Below are 22,843 nucleotides of genomic sequence, written 5' to 3' on the forward strand. Positions count from 1 at the left end.
ATCGAAATCTTGAGGCTGCAAGATAATGCATGATTGATTCGAAACAATGTGAATAAATGAGCATTACATTGGTCAGAGTAAATCTGAATGCTAAAGGGTTAAAAGAGAATATGGACCGAGGGCCATGAAGGGTCAGTGGATAAGGGGATCAGAGTGTGAAAGGAGAGTAAGAGATGGGTGTAGAGGTGAATGATGTACAAAGGTGGAGGTGTGGTTGATGGTAAATATCAGTCATTGAGCAAACCAGTTCAGTTCAGTAGAGTGAAGGCATGAGGGCCATTGAGTCACCTAGAATAAAATATATAAATTGATTAACAATCACAGAGTCTGTAAACTGAATAAGTGCCAGTTGATGGCATTGTTTTAATGGTTGGCACAAATAGGAAACAACATCTCTCGATGTTGTCTTTTATTGTTCCAAAATATTTTGTAATTCATCTTCTACCATTTTCTTTCTTGCTCTCAAATACACGAAACAGATGTCAAGAACAAATGATTGTTATGTAATGTTGCAGAGGATCAGTGATGTAGTGTGGGTAAGGAGACAGGGGGGGCCACTGGCTTTGGTGTAGAATTCTTAAGGACACAAAAGTTCAAAAGAGGAATATAAAGTTGTAATAATTCTTTCTACTGTTTGGCACAAAGCCTGAAATTTTGGTGGAGTGGGTTAGTCAATTATATCCATTCTAGTACTCAACTGGTATTTATTTCATCAACTCTGAAAGGACAAAAGGCAAAGTTGACCTTTGTGGAATTTGAACTCAGAACGTTTTGAAATTCTGTGAGCATTTTGTCTGGCATGATAATGACTGTGCCAGTGTGTCGTCACCTTATATAATGTAGAAATAATTCTTTATAATTTGGCTAAAAGACCAGCAATTTTCAGAGGAATCATGTTGATATCATTAATTGTTACTTTATTTTATTGATCCTGGAGGGGTAAAGGCTTAGCTGATTTTGGCAGGATTTGACCTCAGATTGTTAAGATTCAGGACAAGGACCTCAAAGCATTTCCCCCAATACTCTAATGATTCTGTCAACTTGCTTCCATTGGTTTCTGATTTAAGCACAAAGCCAGTTCTTTTGAGGAGTGGGAGCCAGTTGGTACCATTAATTGGTACTTTATTCAATTGACCCCAGAAGGATGAAGGACAAAGTTGACTTTGGGAGAAATTCAAACTTAGAATGTAAGCACTGGACATTTTGTCTGGCACTTGAATAATTCAGCCAGTTTACTGCTTTCTATAAAGTAGTCGAAATAAAATGCACCCTCTTTGCAATATTTGCTGGTAACCCCTGACTATTCTGCAGAGCAGTATGATATCTATTAGAAATGTTATCACAGGATCAGAGGTGTAGGATAGATGAGGCCATTAGGGGGCTAAATTGGGTACAAAATTTTTCAGGTACCAAAATTTTCAAAATAAATAAGTAAATGTAAAGTAGCAATAATTCTTTCTAATTTTGGCACAGGGCCCACAACTTTGAGGGGTGGGGCAAGTCGATTACATCGACCTCAGTATTTAACTGGTACTTTATTTTATCGATTAGAGGCAAAGCTAATTTCTGCAGGATTTGGGCTCAGAACATAAAGAATTGGAAGAAATACCATTCATCATTTTGTTTGATGCGCCAACAATTCTACCAGCTTTCTGATATTAAAGAATTTAGCACATCCTCCCTGCAATGATTGCCTTACCCCCAGGGGCTGGCAAGTCGCTCTCAGCCACTGTACACCATGATATCTGCTAGAAAAAGAAAATAACAGAAAGTGGAACAAAAAAAAAATAGTGAAATAATAATAGAAAAAAAAAAAACTAGATAAAACAAGAAAAACAACGAAAAATATACACAAAAAAAAAAAGAAAAAATCAATTAAAGAGAGGAAGCGACAAGGAACTAAAAAATTACCGATAAATAGTTTAATATCTACAAAAAAATCGCAACGTTGTTAAAGTGGAAGAAAGATGGATTATAGGGTTTGGATTATAAAGATGGATTATCGGATTTGGATTATAAATTTGAGGGATTCTCTAAAGGGCTACGCAAATTTGATTGAATGCAAAATCAGAAAAGAGAAAGATGTGAGATCTATGAATCCCCAAAAAATGATGCTATCTGCCGTTCTAGCAGAGATTCTCTTGTGTGTGTGTGTGTGTGTTCACATGACTACATGTATATGTATATGTGGAGGTGTATGTGTGTAGGAGTGTATGTTAATGTCGGTTGGTGGAGGAGGGGGAGGAGGGAGAGGGAGGTGTTATTATAATGAAAAAATGAATCCGGCTTGAGCTGAAAGATGACATGAGCCAAGATTTTTGTGGCCACCACCAGGTTTTGAGCAGGATGGACTGTCTTCACTCAATAACTGTTACCAACTCCTGTAATGCGTGTTTTGTGTGTGATAGGATTTTGATGGAAATTTAGCTGCTCTTCTTTGCCTTCCCAGCGCGTTTCACATTTCGTCGGCCTGCAAAAAACAAATTTAATGAAAAATCCATAAATATCAAACGTGAAAACAGATTTAAAAGTAAAAAATAAAGAAAGAAAGAAAAAATGAAATAAAAATCAAGAAATTTATATTTTTCTCTCAAAAAGGAATTGAAAATATTTCTCAAGTATTGGATCATAGACTTTGATAATTCTTAGCCACTGAACTCTATATTGTCAAATATCAACTTCATAAATGAATATTATGCACACACACACACACAAGTAATCATTGCCCACAACAATGACTTCACTTGACTCAACAGGTCTTTGTAAGTGCAGTTTATTGCCCAATGATTGAAGGGTGCCCTTAAATGGGCCGGTTATGCTGCACTGGCATAGGCCATGGTTATGGTCTCACTTGGCTTGTTGGGTCTTCTCAATCACAACATATCTCCAAAAGTCTCAGTCACTTGTCATCACCTTGGTGAGGCCCAATAGGTGATGGGCTTCTTTCAGTTTCCATCTACCAAATCCACTCATAAGGCTTTGGTTGGCCCAAGTCTATAGTAGAAGACACCTGCCCAAGGTGCCACATTTTACATAAACTCTGGGTGAGTAACTATGCAGCTCCTTTAACAAGAACCCTGCTTTACTCTGACCCCTTCTCTCATACTTCTATCCCTCATCTCATAGCATGAATCCATTCTCTGCAGGGTCATAGTCTTGCAAGTTGCATGGTGAACTCATTATTACTGGTGGCATGAAAAAAGCACCCGGTACATATTGTAAAGGGGTTGATGCTAGGAAGGGCATCCAGTCATAGAATCTATCCCATGTGGTCCACAGACTTGTCAAATATCATCTAAAGTATTTTTCATTTTTGTTTAAAAGTAGATTGACTGTAATTTGAGGGATATTTATCTGTTAATTCTAGCATGATAAACAACCATTTAGAGGTCCCTTCCCCATTTGTTGGCTTGAAGAAATTCTGTATCTAGTTCTTATTTCTTTATTGCCCAAAAGGGGCTAAATATAGAGGGGACAAACAAGGACAGACAAAGGGATTAAGTCGATTACATCGACCCCAGTGCGTAACTGGTACTTAATTTATCGAGCCTGAAAGGATGAAAGGCAAAGTCGACCTCGGCGGAATTTGAACTCAGAACGTAACGGCAGACAAAATACCGCTAAGCATTTTGCCCGGCGTGCTAACGGTTCTGCCAGCTCGCCGCCTTCTGCATCTAGTTCTTGTCCGTCAAATACTTACCCTTCTTCTTGCTTTTCTTTGCAGGTTTCTTTGGAGGTGGTGCTGGAAAAGTTAAAAGAAAAAGAAAAAGAAAAAGAAAAAAAGACCATTTTAAAAATATTGAAATATTATTCAAAATTTACAAATACTGAACTTAGACATTAAAAACAGGAGATTCTGAAGAAATAGCCATGGAATTCTGTAACTGGCCTCAAAGACTCTTGTGTTTTGATAAAGTCTATAATATTTCTTAACATCTTGTTGAAAATTTTTTTAATCAAAGTGACTGTGTGGTAAGAAGCTTGCTTCCCAACCACATGGTTCTGGGTTCAGTCCCACTGTGTGACACCTTGGGCAAGTGTCTTCTGCTATAGCCCTGGCCTGACCAAAGCCTTGTGAGTGGATTTAGAAGATAGAAACTGGAAGAAGCCAGTCATATATATATATATATAAAAATGTATTTGTGTGTGTTTGTCCTCTACCACCACTTGATAATCGATGTTGGTGTGTTTATGTCCCCGTAATTTAGTGGTTTGGCAAAAGAGACCAACAAAATAAACACCAGGCTTTAACAAAAATATGTACTAGTGTTGTTGTTCAACTAAAATTCTTCAAAGTGGTGCCCCAGCATGGCTGCAATCCAATGACTGAAGCCAGTAAAAAAACAGATAGTGTTGAAAATTTTCTAAGTCAAAAGCCCAGTCTTATGATAATCCATTTACAGAGTAGAAATGAATACTAGAAGATGGGATTTGAGTCGTGTCTCAACAATTCTCAATGACATTAATAAAAATATGCAGTGGCGGCACCCCATAAAAAGCACCTGGTTCACTCTGTAATGTGATTGGCTTTAGGAAGGGAATCCAGTCGTAGAAACCATGTCAAAACAGACAACTGGAGCCTGGTTCAGCTCCTGTCAAACCGTCCAACCCATGCCAGCATAGAAAAACAGACATTAAATCATCATCATCATCATCATCCCCGTCGTCGTTTAACGTCCGTTTTCCATGCTGGCATGGGTTGGACGGTTTGACTGAGGGCTGGCAAACCAGGAGGTTGTGCCAGGCTCCAATCTGATCTGGTAAAGTTTCTACAGCTGGATGCCCTTCCTAATGCCAACCACTCCGAGAGTATAGTGTGTAGTGGGTGTTTTTTACGTGCTACCAGCACAAAGGCTAGACAGGCGGTACTGGTTTTGACCAGCTATAAGAACATAGTCAGCAGGGTAGAGGAGCTCCCAAGGGCAGCCAGTCTTAAATTCTTCTGTTGTAGCCTGGAGGACAATGATAAACATGAGGGGGCCCGAGAACTGATCCTTAGTGAACTCCTGCCTGTACACTGAATTCATTGCCATACTCGTTACCAACATTCACCTTACTGACAGCATCCCTGTACAGGGCTTGTATGGCTCTCACCATCCACAGCTCTTGTATTGACCATCAGATAAGGGAGCAGAGGACCCTGTCAAAGGTTTTCTCCATGTTGACAAAAGCCAAATACAGAGGTTTATTTTTGGTAAACTGCTTCTCCTAGAGTTACCTCACCAGGAAGATAGCATCAGTAGTGCTTTGACCTGGTTCCAAACCGCCCCTCTCCTCCTTATAAGCAGAGTCATGACCCTATCCGTAACTGTCATCACCTGGTCCAACAATTTGATACTTCTGTAATTATTTCTGTCTAAGGCATCACCTTTACCTTTGTAGCAGTTGACTATGATGCTGCTACACCAGCCACTGGGTATGACTCCTTCGTTAACCACTTGATTAACTCTACAGGTGACTAGACCATATCCTATTACACCAGATATCTTAAGCATTTCAGCAGTGATTCCTTTGGGAGCCACGGTCTTTTCCCAAACCCAAGCATGTTTATTTGTTTGTTTGTATCATTACCTCCATATCAGCTCACTGGGATTCCTCTTACAGCTACTCTTTGACCCATGAACTCAGCCTTCAGTAAATATTTCGATGTGGAAGTTCAAATTATTTGAGTGCTACTAAATGTTTCCTTCATTGAGCAACTCTGCATCCCTCCTTTCGACACTCTCTCTCTTACATACATATCACCATCATCATCTTCTTTCGTCTCTCTCTCTGTCTTACATATATACATGCATATCATCATCATCATCGTTTTAATGTCTGTTTTCCATGTTGGCATGGGTTGAGTGAAGACTGGCAAGCCAGGAGGCTGCACCAGGCTCCAATCTGATCTGGTAATGTTTCTATAGCTGGATGCCATTCCTAACACCAATCACTCCGAGACTGTAGTGGATGCTTTTTACATGCCACCAGCACAAGAGCCAGTCAGGCGGCACTGGCATTGACTACACATGGATGGTACTTTTCATGAGCCACTGGCACAAGAGCCAGTCGAGGGAGCTGGCATCAACCATGTTCGGATGTGCTTTACACGTGCCACTGGCACAGGAGCCAGTTGGACCGAGGGGGCTAGCATTGACCACATTCTGATGGTGCTTTTTAAGTGCCACCAGTACATTATTTACATGCCCACGGGCATATGGCGTAGTGGTTAAGAGTGCGGGCTACTAACCCTAAGATTCTGAGTTCGATTCTAGGCAGTGACCTGAATAATAATAATAATAATAATAATAACATCGAAAAATACCTTAGGAATGAGAACCCAGGTTTGAAATTTCCCCAAGACACATGATGAAGGCTGGCAGGTATGTCAGCCGAAATATTGTGTTAACAATAAACAAGATGAGGACAAATATCCGTCAAATGTAAATAATCTAAATAATGTACATTACAAGCTATTATTCATAGCTAAATTTACATTCATGATTCATCATGAATAGATAATTTATTTTCATATTTCTTGATGTTTCTAAAATTCCATTCCAAACGGAAATAAATATCACATATCAACAATTCTTTGCTGGTGAGAATAAAGTTTTTATAAAGGATAGAGAAATTCCAAGGATTGTTTTTGGTCCAATGGAAGACCATCTGTCATGACTGCAGAATGTAAAGGTTAGAGTTCTATTAGCAGCCTTTGAATTTTTCTATCCAAAGGTTTTTTTTTAAAACCAAAAAACACACTTGCTAGTGTTTATAGCTTTTCTGCTTCAAATTCACCTGTTCATAAGAAATTATCTCATGCCCTCACTTTCTAAATTCGTATAATGTTAATAACCCCCTGCTTAGTGCTGTTGCCCCATATTTTGTTCATGGTGAGCCACCAGTCATTGCACGATGACGGGAATATCATAAGGGGGGACATGCCGTTTGTGTCAGTTCGCAGTGTCTACCTTTCTGGTCTCTGCTGCTGAAGAGAAGATAACTACTCTGAAATGCCTGCATCCCACACCCTTGTTAGGGGTCGATGTGAGCTGACCCAGGGCAGTTATACTTTATCTGTCAATGTTCTCCATCACAAAATACACTGAAAGGGTTTCTTACAGGTCCAAATATGCCCCAACCGTATTTGAACGGGTAACCTGTTTGTATTGTGTATCATATATGCATGTACACACACACACAAGGACACACAGACATATACACCGACACACGTATACACACATGGATAAACACGTACACACACATGGACATACAAAGACACACGTACACACATGGATACAGACATACACACCAACACACAAAGACACGTATACACACACACTTGCACAGGTAGACTATTACCTTCATTAGACTTTGCATCTTCCTCCTGGGCTGGAGCATCTCCAGGTGATTTACTCTCTTTGTCTTCCTTGCCCTCTACAGGTTCAGCAGCTGGTGTATCAGCTTTCTTGGCTGTCTTATTCTTTGCAGCTGCCATTCTGAGATGAAAGAATCAAGTGAAGAATAGAAAACCTGCAAAAGTACAAAAAAAAAACCAAAAAAACGGTGAGATGGAATGGTAAGAGGTGTTTGTTTATTTACTGTTGTGGCAGAGCAAAACAGCTCTGATTCTAGCTTACTACTGTTACCGTGTACTATTACGCATGCACAGGTGTGGGTGTGTGGTAAGATGTTTGCTTCCCAGCCACAGGGGTCTGGGTTCAATCCTACTGTGTGTCACCTTAAGTAAGTGTCTTCTACTATAGCTCCAGGCTGACCAAAACCTTGTGACTGGATTTGGTAGATGGAAATCAACTCTAGAAATTATTTTGTTTTGAAATCTGTTTTTTTTTTTTTATTCATCTCCATTGCTGAAGGTCTAAATTATGGGGGATGTAAACAAACCAACACCAGTTGTGATGTGGTGGTGGGGAGACAAACACACACACACACACAGATAAACATACATATATGTATATATGTCTTTTACTTGTTTCAGTCATTTGACTGTGGCCATGTTGGAGCATTGCCTTTAGTTGAATAAATTGACCCCAGGACATACTCTTTGTAAACCTAGTACTTATTCTATCGGTCTCTTTTGCTGAACTGCTAAGTTACAAGGACATAAACACACCAACATCGGTTGTCAAGCAATGGTGTGGGGGACAAACACAGACACAGAAATACATACATACGTATATATATATATATATATATATATATATATACGATGAGCTTCTTTCAGTTTCCGTCTACCAAATCCACTCACAAGGCTTTGATCGGCCCAAGGGTCCAATAGAAGACACTTGCCCAAGGTGCCACACAGTGGGACTGAACCTGAAACCCTATGTCTGCATAAGAAACTGCTGCAACTACGTAGGCAGTTATTTTTGTTGGTTAGTAATTCTACAAATGTCATAATGGTGGGCAAATATTATAAATTGTTAACGAGTCAAAAAAAATGCATAGGAGCCTTCAGGTTCTCTATGTTCTGACCCTCCATCCGTTCAGGGGCAATAAAACAGGTACCAGTTGAATACTGGGATAAAAAAAAAAAACTGACCTACTCCTCCCCTAGTGCCAAAATTTGGAGTAATTATTTAAGGCAGCAAGCTGGCAGAGGTGTTAGTGTGTTGGATGGAATGCTCAGTGGCATTTCTTGTAGCTCTTTGCATTCCAAATTCCTTTGGACTCTTTTGTTCTTTTGGGTTTGTAAAATAAAATTCCAGTTGAACTCTGGGATTGATGTAATTGGCTTATTCATTCCCTTGGAATTGCTGGTCTTGCTTGTGCTTGTGGTATGGAGAAAAGATTGTAATGTAATTCACCTGTCTCATGGGTCCTCTTGTAACGTCCAATCAAATATTGGAGTATATCCAGAGGAGCCGTACCCACCTAACCTCTGGCCAGAGCCTTATTGCAAATTCCCTCAACTGATGTGGCCACCACGTCTGTCTAGAGAACCATCCCCAAAGTAAAAAGGGCCCACATTAGTGCTCCTTCTGCTCACATGACCTCCCTTGCTCCTCTCCTTCTGGCAAGGCCCCTTGGTTGTTTGTGTGACATCACTGACCCAATACTTCTGACACAACTCAGCCTCACAGAGCCAAGATTTGGAACCATTATAAATTGTGATTAAGATTTGGTGGAAGATTTTAATTCAAAACTTATGAAAACAAGGCATTTGTACTCAGAGCCAAAGCCAGTTTCAGCCGGGTTGGTAATGAAAGGGTTAAAACCAAAAATTCAGACTGTCCATATTTAAAACTGTGATTTAAAAAAAAACTTTTCATAGTTGTATGAATTCCTTTGAACAGAACACAAATTCCCAAAGATTTTCTGAAAATTCCCAAAAATAAAAAAGTCATGAGAGGTTATTGCAGAATTCCACCCCAAATCCTACTGTGGCTAACCTTACCTTTCATCCCACTGGGGTTAATAAAGTACAAATCAGGTAATGGGATTTAAGGGATCAACTAATCCCTTCTTTCATAATCCCTGATCTTGTGCCTAAATTAGAAACTGTTATTATGATTATTCTAATTAGGTTAGTACAACATAGTAAGTTAGTATCATTTCAGGATTAATTCAGAGTACCATATGAAGGAACATGGCCTAGTGGGTAGGGATGTTGTGCTTACAACCATAAAGAGACTGGCTCAATTCTTGGACTGGGCAGTGTATTGTCTCCTTGAGCAAGGCACTTCATTTCACTCTGATTCAGTCTTCTCAATTGTAAAGGAGTACTTACTAAGCTGTTATGCAGTTTTTTCCTTTCCTTCAACTGTTGCATTGTGGGTGCACTGCCGAGTCAACAATGGGAGGACACAAGAGCATGTCTGTGTCTATTCATGGCTACACAGGCACCTAAAGCAGTTAGTGAGAACATGGTACACATTCCCAACTCTCACTCACTCACAAGTGATGGCCATGTTTCTTCACGCTTTATATACACACAAATATATATATATAAACTCTATACAAGGTCTGATCACATTATCTTTTCTTTTTTTCTCTTTTTCTCCAAAATCCTCTCCTTCAAACACTCAAGTCAAAATTGACAGGAGTCGTCGTCGTCTTCATCATCATCATCATCATTATTAAGGCAGTAAGCTGGTCGAATTGTTAGCACGCCGGGCGAAAAGCTTAGCAGTATTTCGTCTGCCACTATGTTCTGAGTTCAAATTCTGCTGGAGTTGACTTTGCCTTTCATCCTTTTGGGGTTGATAAATTAATTACTATTGAAACACTGGGGGTCAGTGTAATTGACTAGTCCCCTTCCCCCAAATTTCAGGCCTGTGCCTATAGTAGAAAGGATTATTATTATTATTATTATTATTATTATTATTATTATTATTAAAGTGGTGAACTGGCAGAATCGTTAGCATGCTTAACAGTATTTCGTCTGCAGCTATGTTCTGAGTTCAAATTCCGCCGAGGTCGACTTTGCCTTTCATCCTTTCAGGGTTGATAAATTAAGTACCAGTTACACACTGGGGTCGATCTAATTGACTCAATCCCTTCCCCAAATTTGAGGCCTCATGCTTCCAGTAGAAAGGATTATTATTATTATTATGAAATAGAAAGATCTTAAGTGGCATTTCTTCTGGCCCTTTACATTCTGAGCTCAAATTCCACCGAGGTCAACACTGCTTTTCATCCTTCTGGGGTCAATCTAATTGACCGACTCACTCCCCTCAAAACCAGTGGTCTTGTTTCAAAAATTAGAGAGCATTAATATTATTCTTTTCTACTCTAGGCAAAAGGCCCAAAATTTTTGGGGAGGGGGCCAGTCAATTAGATCGACCCTAGTACTCAACTGGTACTTAATTTATTGACCCTGAAAGGATGAAAGGTAAAGTTGACCTCAGTGGAATTTGAACTCAGAACATAAAGACATGAAAAACCACTAAGCATTTCACCTGGTGTGCTAACGTTTCTGCCAGCTGGCCCCCTTAAAGTGTTAATATTATTATGTTTTGGTTCTTGTGGTGAGTTGGCAAAATGGTTAGCACATTGGCCAAAATGCTTAGCTCTTTCGATTTTGTGTTCAAATAGAGTTGAGGTCAACTTAGCTTTCCATTCTTTTAAAGTCAAGAAAATAAAGTACCAGTCAAATATTCAGGATGATGTAATCAACTAATCTCCACACCCTCAAATTGCTGGCATTGTGCCAAATTTTGAAACTATTATTATTGTTCATTATTTACATTATTTACATTTGATGGATATTTGTCCTCATCTTGTTTGTTGTTAACACAACATTTCGGCTGATATACCCTCCAGCCTTCATTAGGTGTCTTGGGGAAATTTCGAACCTCGGTTCTCATTCCTAAGAAACATTGTATTAACAACAAACAAGATGAGGATAAATATCCATCAAATGTAAATAATATAAATAATGTACATAATTCCTCATCGCTCAAATATAGAACTGTATTATTATTGCTGTTATTATGTATCTGTACTTTGTCTTTCATTCTTCCAGGGTTAAAATAAAGTACCCATCAGAGCACTTGGGTTGATTTACTTGAATAATTTCCTCCTTTCCTTGAAAGCTGCCGCTCCCTTGTACTTGACCGAAATTTTGGAAATTATTATAAATATTATTATTATTGTTTGTCTAATTGTGAATTGGCAGAATTGTAGAATGTTTAGACAAAATGTGAGGTATTTGTCTTGATTCCTTAGGTCCCGAGTTCAAATCCTACCAGGGTAGAGGATGAGCAGAACTAGAATTGTTAGAGCATCAAACAAAATACTTTGTATGATATTTATTTTGATTATTTTCATTCTACATGTCTCATAGATCCGCAGTGACATTCCTGGACATCACATGTCTGCTTGACCACTCAGGGCTGGCTTTCCTTTGCACGACCCTTAATGAATTTCAGTGAATCGTTAAAACTTGCTGGTTACCTTCTCCCTAGTCTAGCTGTTTCCTAGTGCTATTAGCCCCGAGGTGGCTTAATCCCATACACGGTTTGTTCCAAAAGTAGCAGAATGATAGAATTGGTAGAGAATTGGACACAATGCTGTCTGGTATTAAACTTTTTGTTACCATACTTCTATTGAAAAGCACTGAATTTCTTTCAATTAATTTTGAAAATAATTGAGACTTTAATAAAATGACTTTGTCATTTTTAAGCGTAGGTTATAAAAAGATTTTGATGGAAGTTTTTAATCTAAATCACTTGAATCCTTTTGTTGCTATATTTCTGTTGAAATTCACTGTCTGTTTTAGTTAATTTTAAAAATAACGAAGAATTTATTTACCTAAATATAATTATAAGTTTTCACCGTATATTTATTATAGAAAATAGTCTAATATTAGGGCATATAAATTCCCATAATGGAAAAAGTGGGCAAACACCCATTTTTTTCTTACTTCTGTTATGGTGGTTTATATACTCTAATATTAAACTGTTTTTTTATTGTCAATATATGGTGAAAATTTATATTATTTACTAAATCTTCACTTGTCACTGTTTTCTAATTCATGCAGAATTTGCACATTTAGAAGATAATGTGGTAGAGAGATTCATTATCCATATTTTCTTATACCATCCTATTTAGTATGTGTCCCTTTTCCAGCTATTCATATGGACTAGTGCCCCTTATATTAAATTTTTATTGAAAATACTAAAGGCAAGGATTTGCATAATGAAATTATACTGGACTTTGGCACCCTCATGTTTCCTGCTCACTGATAGACATGATATCCTTTTCCTATTTGGACAAAGAGGAAAACAGATTAAGGTCTGCGTTTAGCAAAATTTTATCCTGTCCTGAATCCTGTGGCCCCAGTTGGCATCGTTAATAACCTTAGAATCTCTTGAAAGGCAAGTCAGTGGCTTTCTCTGCAAATGGTTTAAGTTTGCTTGTGGCCTCAGTAGTGCAAGCACATTATGAGGCCAGCAACGTCTTACAACTCTCATTCAGTGACCTCAGGGAATAATTTAAGGTAACACAAGGAAGAGAAGTCCTATTGTACAGGGAGTCCAAGGATCAGCTGGTACCAGGGTGTGAACAAGGAGGAAATAAAGGCAGGGCAAACATTGCAAGAAGTAGAGTCATACCCAGGGTAAAATGTGTTGGTGGGTACCTTGGTAACTGGTAGAGTGAGCTTGAGATCCTTTCTGGAGACCTAAATTAGCAAGGCCCAGGGCAAAGAGAGACATTATCTCATTCGAAAGCAGGTTTGAGTAAATGTCAAGGAAATTTGAGTGATCAGAATCTAGGAGTTCAGGCATCAGAGACCATGGGCAAGGTGGGGAAGGGTGCAGAAATGCAGGATTACTTGGTCAAACATCAAACATCATCCCTGCACACTTTCATCATGTGCAGGTCCTTGTTTAGGTTGGTGATGATTCCTTTTCAAGTCTTGCTAACTTCCACAGCTGGGATCAAGAATGAGACACCATTCTGCCCATATTGCTTTGGAAAAGGATTCTTAGAACATCAGTTTAATGACTGCCCAAAAGCCCATACAGAGGGTAAGTATCAGAAGCACCATGATCAAGTGTTCAACATGGTTGCTGAGAGCTTAGCTCTGCCTCAATGAAGGCAATTAGATTTGTCAAAGCTGGAGAGAAACCACATTCACAAATGAAAACAAGGGCAGGACTCTGTCAATTTGGACAGAGAACTGAAGCTTTTATGGCACATAGAAACAATATTGTCCTGGCCAGAGATGATCTTCACCTCTGAAGCACCAAACCAATGGCCATGGTGGAAGTTATGGTACTTCAGGAAGAGTGTATCGAACAAGCCAAAGAGAAAAACAAAATGTGTGAAATACCAAGAGGTGAGGAAGAAGTGTCAGGATAAGGGCTGGTAAACATACTATGAGCCTATAGAAGTGGGTGATACAAGTTTTGCAGGATGAGCTCTCTGCAAAGTCCTTAACCAATTGAAATTTGCAGGGGAAGAAAAGAAGAGAGTCATTCAGTCAATGAGTGAAACTCAAGAAAACACCACCAGGTGGCACTTGATTAGGAGCATAGATACATGGATGTGATCTCAGCTGGGTCACTCGAGCAAGGGATTTTGATGTTGAAAGACTGAAATACCTGATGACTTTAGGTGACATTGCTGATAATGTGTCCCAGCTCATCTGGGAGATGTATCTTGCACACAAATGCACATGTATATATACATGTGCACACACATGTATAGACATATGTATGTATGGATAAAACATGTTTCTTTCAGTTTTTGTCTGCTAAATCCACTCTCAAGGCTTTAGTTGGCCTGGGGACACAGTAGATGACACTTGCCCAAGGGGCCACACAGTGGGACCAGACTCGAAACCATTTGACGGGGGATTTTTTTTTAATGACTTACACCTTATATATCATATATCATGTTGACTAAAACTGAACTGCATACATAAATATTTGAATAACTTGATTGAAGAAGTTTTGGGAGGATAGGACTGAATGTAGGATTCATTAGTTTTAATAGTTTCTGAGACAACAGCTGAAGGGACACTAACACATATAAACAATCAATCAAACAAACAAACTAGACAAAAACTGAGGCACCTAATATTTTGGTGGTTGGAATAATGGTAGTGGTAAGCTGCAATGACAACAACAACAACAATTCTAATTTAGTCATGAAAAGTTCTAGATCCTAGAATCATTACAACATCAACACATCACCTAAGGAACCTAGATGTGGTTGCTAGACATGCTAGAAATAGCTGCCAAATTTACCTGAAATCACACCATGTCTTCAGTAAAGGTCATGTTGGATAATATGAACACACACACACAGAGCTTTTATTGTATATCAACTAATGGCTGATAAAAGAACAGGAGTTATATCCTCAGTTCCACGAGCTTACAAGTGTTTTTGCTATATGAAACATTCCAATCAAAGGTGAATGTTAGCGCAGCATTCAATAACTTCCCCTCAGCCATTAATAATACACACACACACACATACATAGCTAGATAGATAGATAGACAGATAAACAGACAGACAGATAGAGAAGACAGACAGACAGATGGATAGATAGATGTTATTTATACAGTATTATAAAATTTAGTTTCATAACAGCTGAGACATGTTACCAAATGGTTCCATGTTAAAGAACCTCCCAAGAATGGAAAGGTAAATTTCAAACAGGGCTGAATGGAAGGGTGTAACTTGAACTCTTTTTTTTTTTTTTTACTGTAAATCTGGAAACACTACAACTGATTTCAGAGATGTAGAAAAAAAGAAAAAGAAAATAAAGAACAAAACGTGGGGGCAAAGGAAGTAAAAAATGACAAGCCCTTTAGAGTTGTGTCCCTTAGATTGGTCATTATTTATTTATTTTTTCTTATGTCGTTGTCTAGCAGAGCGTTTCTCAACCAGGGTTCCGCAAAAGGTTCTTAGAGGTCCCATGAGAAAGAGTGAGATAAACTAATGCTAATTTCATAATTTTAATATATATACACACACACACACATATGTATATGTGATATTTACCACGTGAACTATGATGAAAAAAATATGAGAAAAATATGGTATATAATTGTTCTTTTTTTTGTGCAGAGGTTGTTTGAGACATGTGGTTTATTTTAAGGGTTATGCAAGGGTGAAAAGGTTGAGAAACACTTGTCTGGTATGTCAGCATCCAAGTGATGACTGTTGTGGAATGAAGAGAGAGAGTAAGTGTGAGGTGTAGAGGCGGAAAAGGAGAAAGAGAGAGAGATGAAGAGACAGGTTGAAGGGTGGGGGGGGGGGATTTTGAAGAACATGGATGAGCGTGAATATGTATGTGTAATTGCTGGGTGTGGGGGAAATAAGTTCCATTTTTTGTATGGAAAGGATTTCTGATGAAGTGAGGACCAACCAGTCGGTTAGAATATATTTTCTGGTCATGATGCAGCCAACAACTGTGAATGGAAGTGGGTCTACAGAATGGCAGACCACAATAGTCACTCTAACACAGGTGATACAATGATCGGAAAATATATCAGCTGCACTTTTGTAGATTATGAAAAGGTCTTTGATAGCAGTGGAGTCTCTACTGGCAAAAGAAGCTGAGACACAATACACCAAACTTCTCAGAGAGGCAGAATAGTGATGCCTCACTGATGTAGCTCTGTTGTCACCATCTGTAAGAGTTCTAGGTGAGAAGGTCATCAAACAAGATGGCATCTCTCACAGTTCTTCACCAGATGTCTTGGAATGGTTGTCAGAGACATCAACTGAAAAGATGGCATCATCGTAAAAGGCAAGCAACTGAAACATCTCTGATTGACAGACGACATTGTGCTTATTGTAGAAACTTCAGGTCAGCAGCAGACCATGTCGACAGAACCGGACAGTCACAGTCCAGCAGTAGGCCTCAAAATAAAGCACATGGAAACAAACTACATACGGACCAAACATGTAGCATGTGATGGAATAGAGGTGACAGAGTACATCTGCTTGGTACAGATGTTGAAGATATTTCGAGGCATGAACACTGAAATTTCTTGCTGAATAAGAATATGGTGGGTGTGTTTGCCTTGACTAATTAAATACTAATAGCACACCTGGACAAGATTCTCTGTGCCAAATTCTTCACTTGCACCATCCTACTTGCACTCTTATATAGAAATGAAATGTGGACATCTATGAAGAAGGAAGAATAATGATTGGCTACGGCACTGAGGGCCATGGAAAGATCCATACTAGGTGTATCATTGTGGGTATATACCTGAAACTAGCAACTGGAGAATGATGTGATCACAATATGATCACTGAATATTGAAAGCACAACAACCTGTGTGATCTAAACATTGAGAAGAATAAACCTGGGAGTGAACAGGAAAATAAGGGATGAGTACTAAGTGACTGAAGGCAACAGGCTCTTGATAAGGACCACACTTAGGGGCTGCAATAGTTTAGTGGATATAAGACCCTTTTTTGGTTCAGTTTAAAACAAAGAACCTGGACCAGGGAACCTTTAGGGAACACATTGTGTTCCCTAAAGGTCTCCTGGAAGTGGAAGTGATTGGAATGGGAAATGGCCAGGGTCGTAGTATGGCCTGACCCCTCCAATGAGGGTGTTTCTCTTTTTTCTATTTGTCTGTTTTTAACATCTTAATGTATTGTATTACGTTTCCAACCCATCGCTGTGTGTGTGTGTGTGTGTGTGTGTGTGTATGTGAAGACACACCTTGCAAATACTCTTTCATATGTAATGTAAAGCCTTTTTGTAACACTTTTTGTACGGAATGCAATGGACTTTGAGAAATCAACTTGTGTCCTGTCTTAACCCCATCACATGGCTTTACAAGGCTGCTGTTGTGAACCTTTAAGACAACCAACACACAATAAAAATTCAGAGCTCACCCCACCTCCCCAAGTTCCCTCAAATTCACAGGAGATGTTTTGGCTCAGCCATTTCACATCTGACGTCACTGATTCAATGCAGACTTATTTGACATTAAATGTTTTAATGTCTCTCTAGTTCTCTTCCTCTCCCCCACCTCAGTCACTTTCTCTCTCTTTCAATCACACTTTCTGTCTCTTTCTCTCTGTTTATGTGTGTGGGTGTATTTCTCTTTATGAGGAGGGGGAAAGCATTTATCCCAATTATATTCAATTAATAATTTTAATGTCTCCCCCTCTCTCTATCTCTTTGTGCATGTGTGGGAACGAAATTTACTTAGTGGGTACAAATACATTATTTACATTTGACGGATATTTGTCCTCATCTTGTTTGTTGTTGACATGTTTCATCTGATACACCCTCCAGCCTTCATCAGGTGACCTGGGGGAATTTCGAACCTGGGTTCTCATTCCGAAAGTATTTTCCAATGTTGTTGTTGTTATTATTATTATTATTCAGGTCACTGCCTGGAATCAAACTTGGATTCTTGGGGTTAGTAGCCTGCACTCTTAACCAATATGTCATATGCCTGCGGGCAATTATGGAGTGAATTTTAGGGCTCATGAATCTAATATTTTCCTATCCTGATGAAGGCTGGAGGGTATATCAGCTGAAATGTTGTGTTAATAACAAACAAGATGAGGACAAATATCCGTCAATTGTAAATAATCTATATAATGTACAGAATTCCTCATCTCTTAAATATAAAACTGGGTGCAAATAGTTATTATATTTGTACACCAACCAAATCAGATAAACAAAGTAACACACACACTGAGATCCTGTCTCCCAGATTTAGTTACAAGGCATTGGTTGGCCAGGAGTTATAGTAGAAGACACTTGCCCAAGGTGTCACACGGTGGGATTGAACCCGGAACAATGTAGTTAGGAAGCAAGCTTTTTACCACACTGCCATGCCTGGCCCAATTAATAAGGTAACAACATAATAATGGTCTATAAAAGCCAAGCTACTCCAGGCTGATGAAGGGAAAATTACCCTGAAACTAGTCTCTGGATGCTGGCTTTGTTGGGTGGAGGTGCTTATCTCCCTTGTTTGAAAGGCAGCGAGCTGGCAGAAACGTTAGCACGCTGGGCAAAATGCTTAGTCTATTTTGTCTTTTTTTTATGTTCTGATTTCAAATTTCGCCGAGGTCAACTTTGCCTTTCATCCTTTTGGGGTCGATGAATTAAGTACCAGCTGTGTACTGGAGTTGATCTAATCAACTGCTCCCCACTCCCTAAAAATTTCGGGCCTTGTGCCTAGAGTAGAAAAGAATATAACAAGTCTGGAATCTTGACAGAGGGCAGCAGCTTTTGAAGGGAGGGGGAAGTGGATTACATTGACCTCAGTATGTGACTGGTATTTTATTTTATTGACCCTGAAAGGATGAAAAACAAAGGCAACCTCGGAGGAATTTGAACTCAGGGTGTGAAGACAGCCAAAAGGTGGTGAAGTGCTTTTGTCCGACAACACTGGACAACATAATGGAGTCAGCAACTTAAGATGAGTGGGCACGACTGGTCAACATGGACAATGACAGACAATATTGAATACTGTTGATTGAAAGGGAAACAAAAATGTGAAGCAATCAGGGAAAGAAACATATAAATATCTTTCATGTTTTACTTGCTTCAGTCATTGGATTGCAACTATGGCGGGGGTGGGGGTATAACCTTGAAGGCTTTAGCTGAACAAATTATTCCGAGTTTGATTCCAGGTAGTGACTTGAATAATAATAATAATAATAATAATAATAATAATAATAATAATAACAACCCAGGTTCGAAATTTCCCCAAGACAACTGATGAAGGCTGGAGGGTATATCAGCCAAAACGTTGTGTTGACAACAAACAAGATGAGGATAAATATCCGTCAAATGTAAATAATGTAAATTATCTCCTGTACTTATGCCAAACTTCTAGGTTATGGAAACACAAGCAAAACAAAACCTGGTTGTCATGTGATGGTGGGGAGGAGACAAGCACAAGAGAGAGAGAGACATGCTTAATAAATTTGAGCAATATGTTGTTAATGTTATCTACTCGCAGGAAAATCTCATGGTTACACAGAGATTCAGAAGGAAATAGGGGAGCTGGCAGGCAGCCATGAAGGGGTGTATTACCTGCAATCAAGGAAAGATCTATCTAATAAACTACTTGAGAAGAATCCTCTTCTTTGAAACCCCTTTAATTTACCTTAATAAATCTCTCTAAAGTTTTTCTGGGAGTCTTTACATAACAATTCTAAAATAAGATTTCCCCCCGCCAAGATTAATTTTTTTTTTTACATTTTGTCTTCACTTCTGTAATCTTTTCCTCCCTCATGAAGTATGGGACTTATCTTTCTTTTTCTTTAACAAGTCTCAGCCCTTGGACTGCAGCTACACTGGGGGCACCACCTTGAAGGGTTTTAGTTGAATAAATCAATGCCAGTACTATGTTTTTCCCTGAAGTCGAGTGTTTATTCTATCGGACTCTTAGACTGAACCGCTAAGTTATGGGTATATAGACAAGCCAGCATCAGTTGTCAAGCAATGGCAGTTGGGGTGACAAACACAGACACATACACAGACAGACGTGTATGTATACATATATCTTAAGAGAAAGAAAGTTGTCAGGGTTTGGATAAAAGAACTATTTATTTAGCACTTTCATTCCATTCAGTGATTCATCATCAATGGTTTACTGAAAATTTATGCCTTTTATGAGTTAGCTAAAAATATTTGGAATTTAATTTGTTTTCTTGGGTTTTGGGAAAAGAATGTTCTGGGAGTGGTTAGTTGAAATGTTCTTTGTCATTTTGAATGTGTGTGTGTGTGTGTATAGTGAATTTTTAAACAGACCATACAGGATTTATATATATATATATATATTTATTTGTGGTTTAACAAGGCTACCATTGATTCCATGCTGAGTGAAATATCTCAACAATTATCTCTCAGCATGAAACCATTGGTCACCTTGTTAGTCCACAAATAAAGAATATTTATCCATCAATTGCAATGTTGAGCACTCATTCTCAATGTTTGATATTAGGGTGTGTGTAAATATATATATATATATATAAATATAATGGACTCTCCCATCATTAAACAACGTATGAGGGTTTGACAATTTCTTACTGAACAACCACACAGATGATTTGTTTATAGTGATCAAATGTTTGTTGTAGACATAAGTTCACTCCCTCCATCAAATTGACATTACCTGTACAGGTGCAACTGGGTGTCACATGTCAGATGTCGAAATGATCACAGTGCAATGTGAAATGAAGTGCTTTGCTTAAGAACACAACACAATGTCCGGTCTGGAGAATTGAACCCATGATCTCGCAATCGTAAGTGCAATACCCTAACCACTAAGCCATGCACCTTCACACACACACACATATATATATGTATATATATATATATAAAGATATATGTATACATACACGTCTATCTGTATATGTCACCCAAACTGCCATTGCTTGACAACTGATGTTAGTTTGTCTATATACCCATAACTTAGCGGTTCAAACTAATAGTCCGATAGAATAAGCACTAGAATTAAGGGAATATATATATAGTTGAAATTTACAGAAAAACAAAAGACGAAGACAGGTGTATTAGTTTGATGCTTCGGAAGGTGAGAAAGTCTTTACATTTTGAGCCTATGCTCTTCATCAGAAAGGAACATGAGGAAATAAACAGAGAAAAAAAAAAAAAACTTTTGGAACTCGCGGTCAAATATACACACACACACACATATATATACACATACATACACACACACTCAATGGGCTTCCAAATTCATTCACAAGGAATTTGTCGGACCATGGATGTAATAGAAAACACTTATCCAAGGTGCCATGCAGTGGAACTGAACCCAAAGTCACATGGCTGCAAAGCAAGTTTCTTAACCATGGAACAAAATGATTGTTTCCTCCAGACTTTGACTGAACAATTACAACAATAACAAACATAGAATGACAATAAACAAAAAGGCTGAGACAGACAGAGAATGTTTGGTGTCGCCAGATATTGGATGGAAGCAAATTTATTTTGCAGACAAACCTTAATCAGATTCTTATGAGAAGAAGCTTCAGAATCAGACAGCATCTGTTGATTCTGTCAGTTTTGACCGAAGTTAAATTAAACAGATCAGCAATCTTTAACCTCTAACAGAGTCCTTGATAAATGGAATGGTGATGGTCGGGTGTGTCACAATGACGTCAGCAGAGACTTGTTGATAATAACTATATACATAGCCATACATATATTCATACATACACACGCATGCATACATGTATATATGTAAATGTATGTGTATATATGTATGCATGTGTAAGTATGTGTATATGTATGTGTGAGTATGTGTGTGTATGAGAGAGATACATACACACACACAATTATAGACATATTTTTCTCACACAAAATTTCAGGCGTAGTGCCTGATATAGAAAAGATTATGATTGTCAAAATGTCAAAAAAAAGAAAAAAAAATTTATATAAAATTTAGGATTTACCTTAATAAATCTCTCTAAAGTTTTCCTGGGGTTTCTGGTGCCCCAGGCAAGCTGAACTTCAGCGCCCTTACACGTATAATTTTTTAAAACTTTCACAAGGAGAAAAACTGAAAATGTAGTTGCTGGTACCTTGAGCCAGCCCTGCATGCATACATACATACACACACATATGTACATACAGACATACACACATACATACACATACACACATATACATGCATACATACGACACATACATACATGTACATATATACATACACACACACATATATATACATACATAAATAGATACTGGCAGCACATAAAAAGATGGTTGATGCTAGTGCCACCTGACTGGTTCCTGTGCCAGTGGTATGTAAAAAAAGCACCCACTACACACTTGGAGTGGTTGGTGTTAGAAAGGGCATCCAGCTGTAGATCTGTTGAAACCTGGTGCAGCCTCCTGGCTTGCCAGTCCTCAGTCCAACCCATGCCAGCATGGAAAACGGATGATAAACAATGATGATAATAATGATACATATATACATCAGGGCTGGCCCTAGGGTTGCTGGTGCCCTGGGAAAGCTGAATTTCGGCACCCTTACAATTATAAAACTGACAGCCCAAGTTGCTGGTACCTTGAACCAGCCCTGCACATCAGACAAAGTACTTTGTGGCATTTCTTCTATCTTTACATTCTGAGTTCAAATTTCACTGAAGCTAACTTCATCGTTCATCTTTTTGAGGACAATAAAATAAGTACCAGTTATGTACTGAGGTTGATGTAATTGACTTAACTGCTTCCCTGAAATTGCTGGCCCCCCGCCAAAATTTGAAACTAAAATTATTCTATGTTAAAATGCACTTTAGGGATCTAAAAAATGAAAGTAAATTGACTGGAAGGGATCACCGTGACTCCACACTGACTGGAAGGGGTCACTGTGACTCTACATTGACTGGAAATGATCATTGTGACTCTACATTGAGTGTTTATTTG

General features: G+C 38.6%; 1 long non-coding RNA gene across 1 annotated transcript in view; it reads right to left on the reverse strand.

Annotated features, from left to right (window-relative positions):
• Positions 1-330: 330 nt before the first annotated feature.
• The window catches only part of LOC149137317 (uncharacterized), a 33,453-nt gene continuing 10,940 nt past the window's right edge, over positions 331-22,843 (reverse strand). Inside the window, exons 2-4 of the long non-coding RNA XR_016240858.1 lie at positions 7,345-7,481; positions 3,701-3,742; positions 331-2,470 (exon numbers count right to left, since the gene is read on the reverse strand). This is a non-coding gene — a long non-coding RNA (uncharacterized LOC149137317). The remainder of the gene's footprint in view (positions 2,471-3,700; positions 3,743-7,344; positions 7,482-22,843) is intronic.

Source organism: Octopus bimaculoides, chromosome 2 (genome assembly GCF_046866305.1).
Source record: "Octopus bimaculoides isolate indiv1 chromosome 2, ASM4686630v1, whole genome shotgun sequence".
NCBI lineage: Eukaryota > Metazoa > Mollusca > Cephalopoda > Octopoda > Octopodidae > Octopus > Octopus bimaculoides.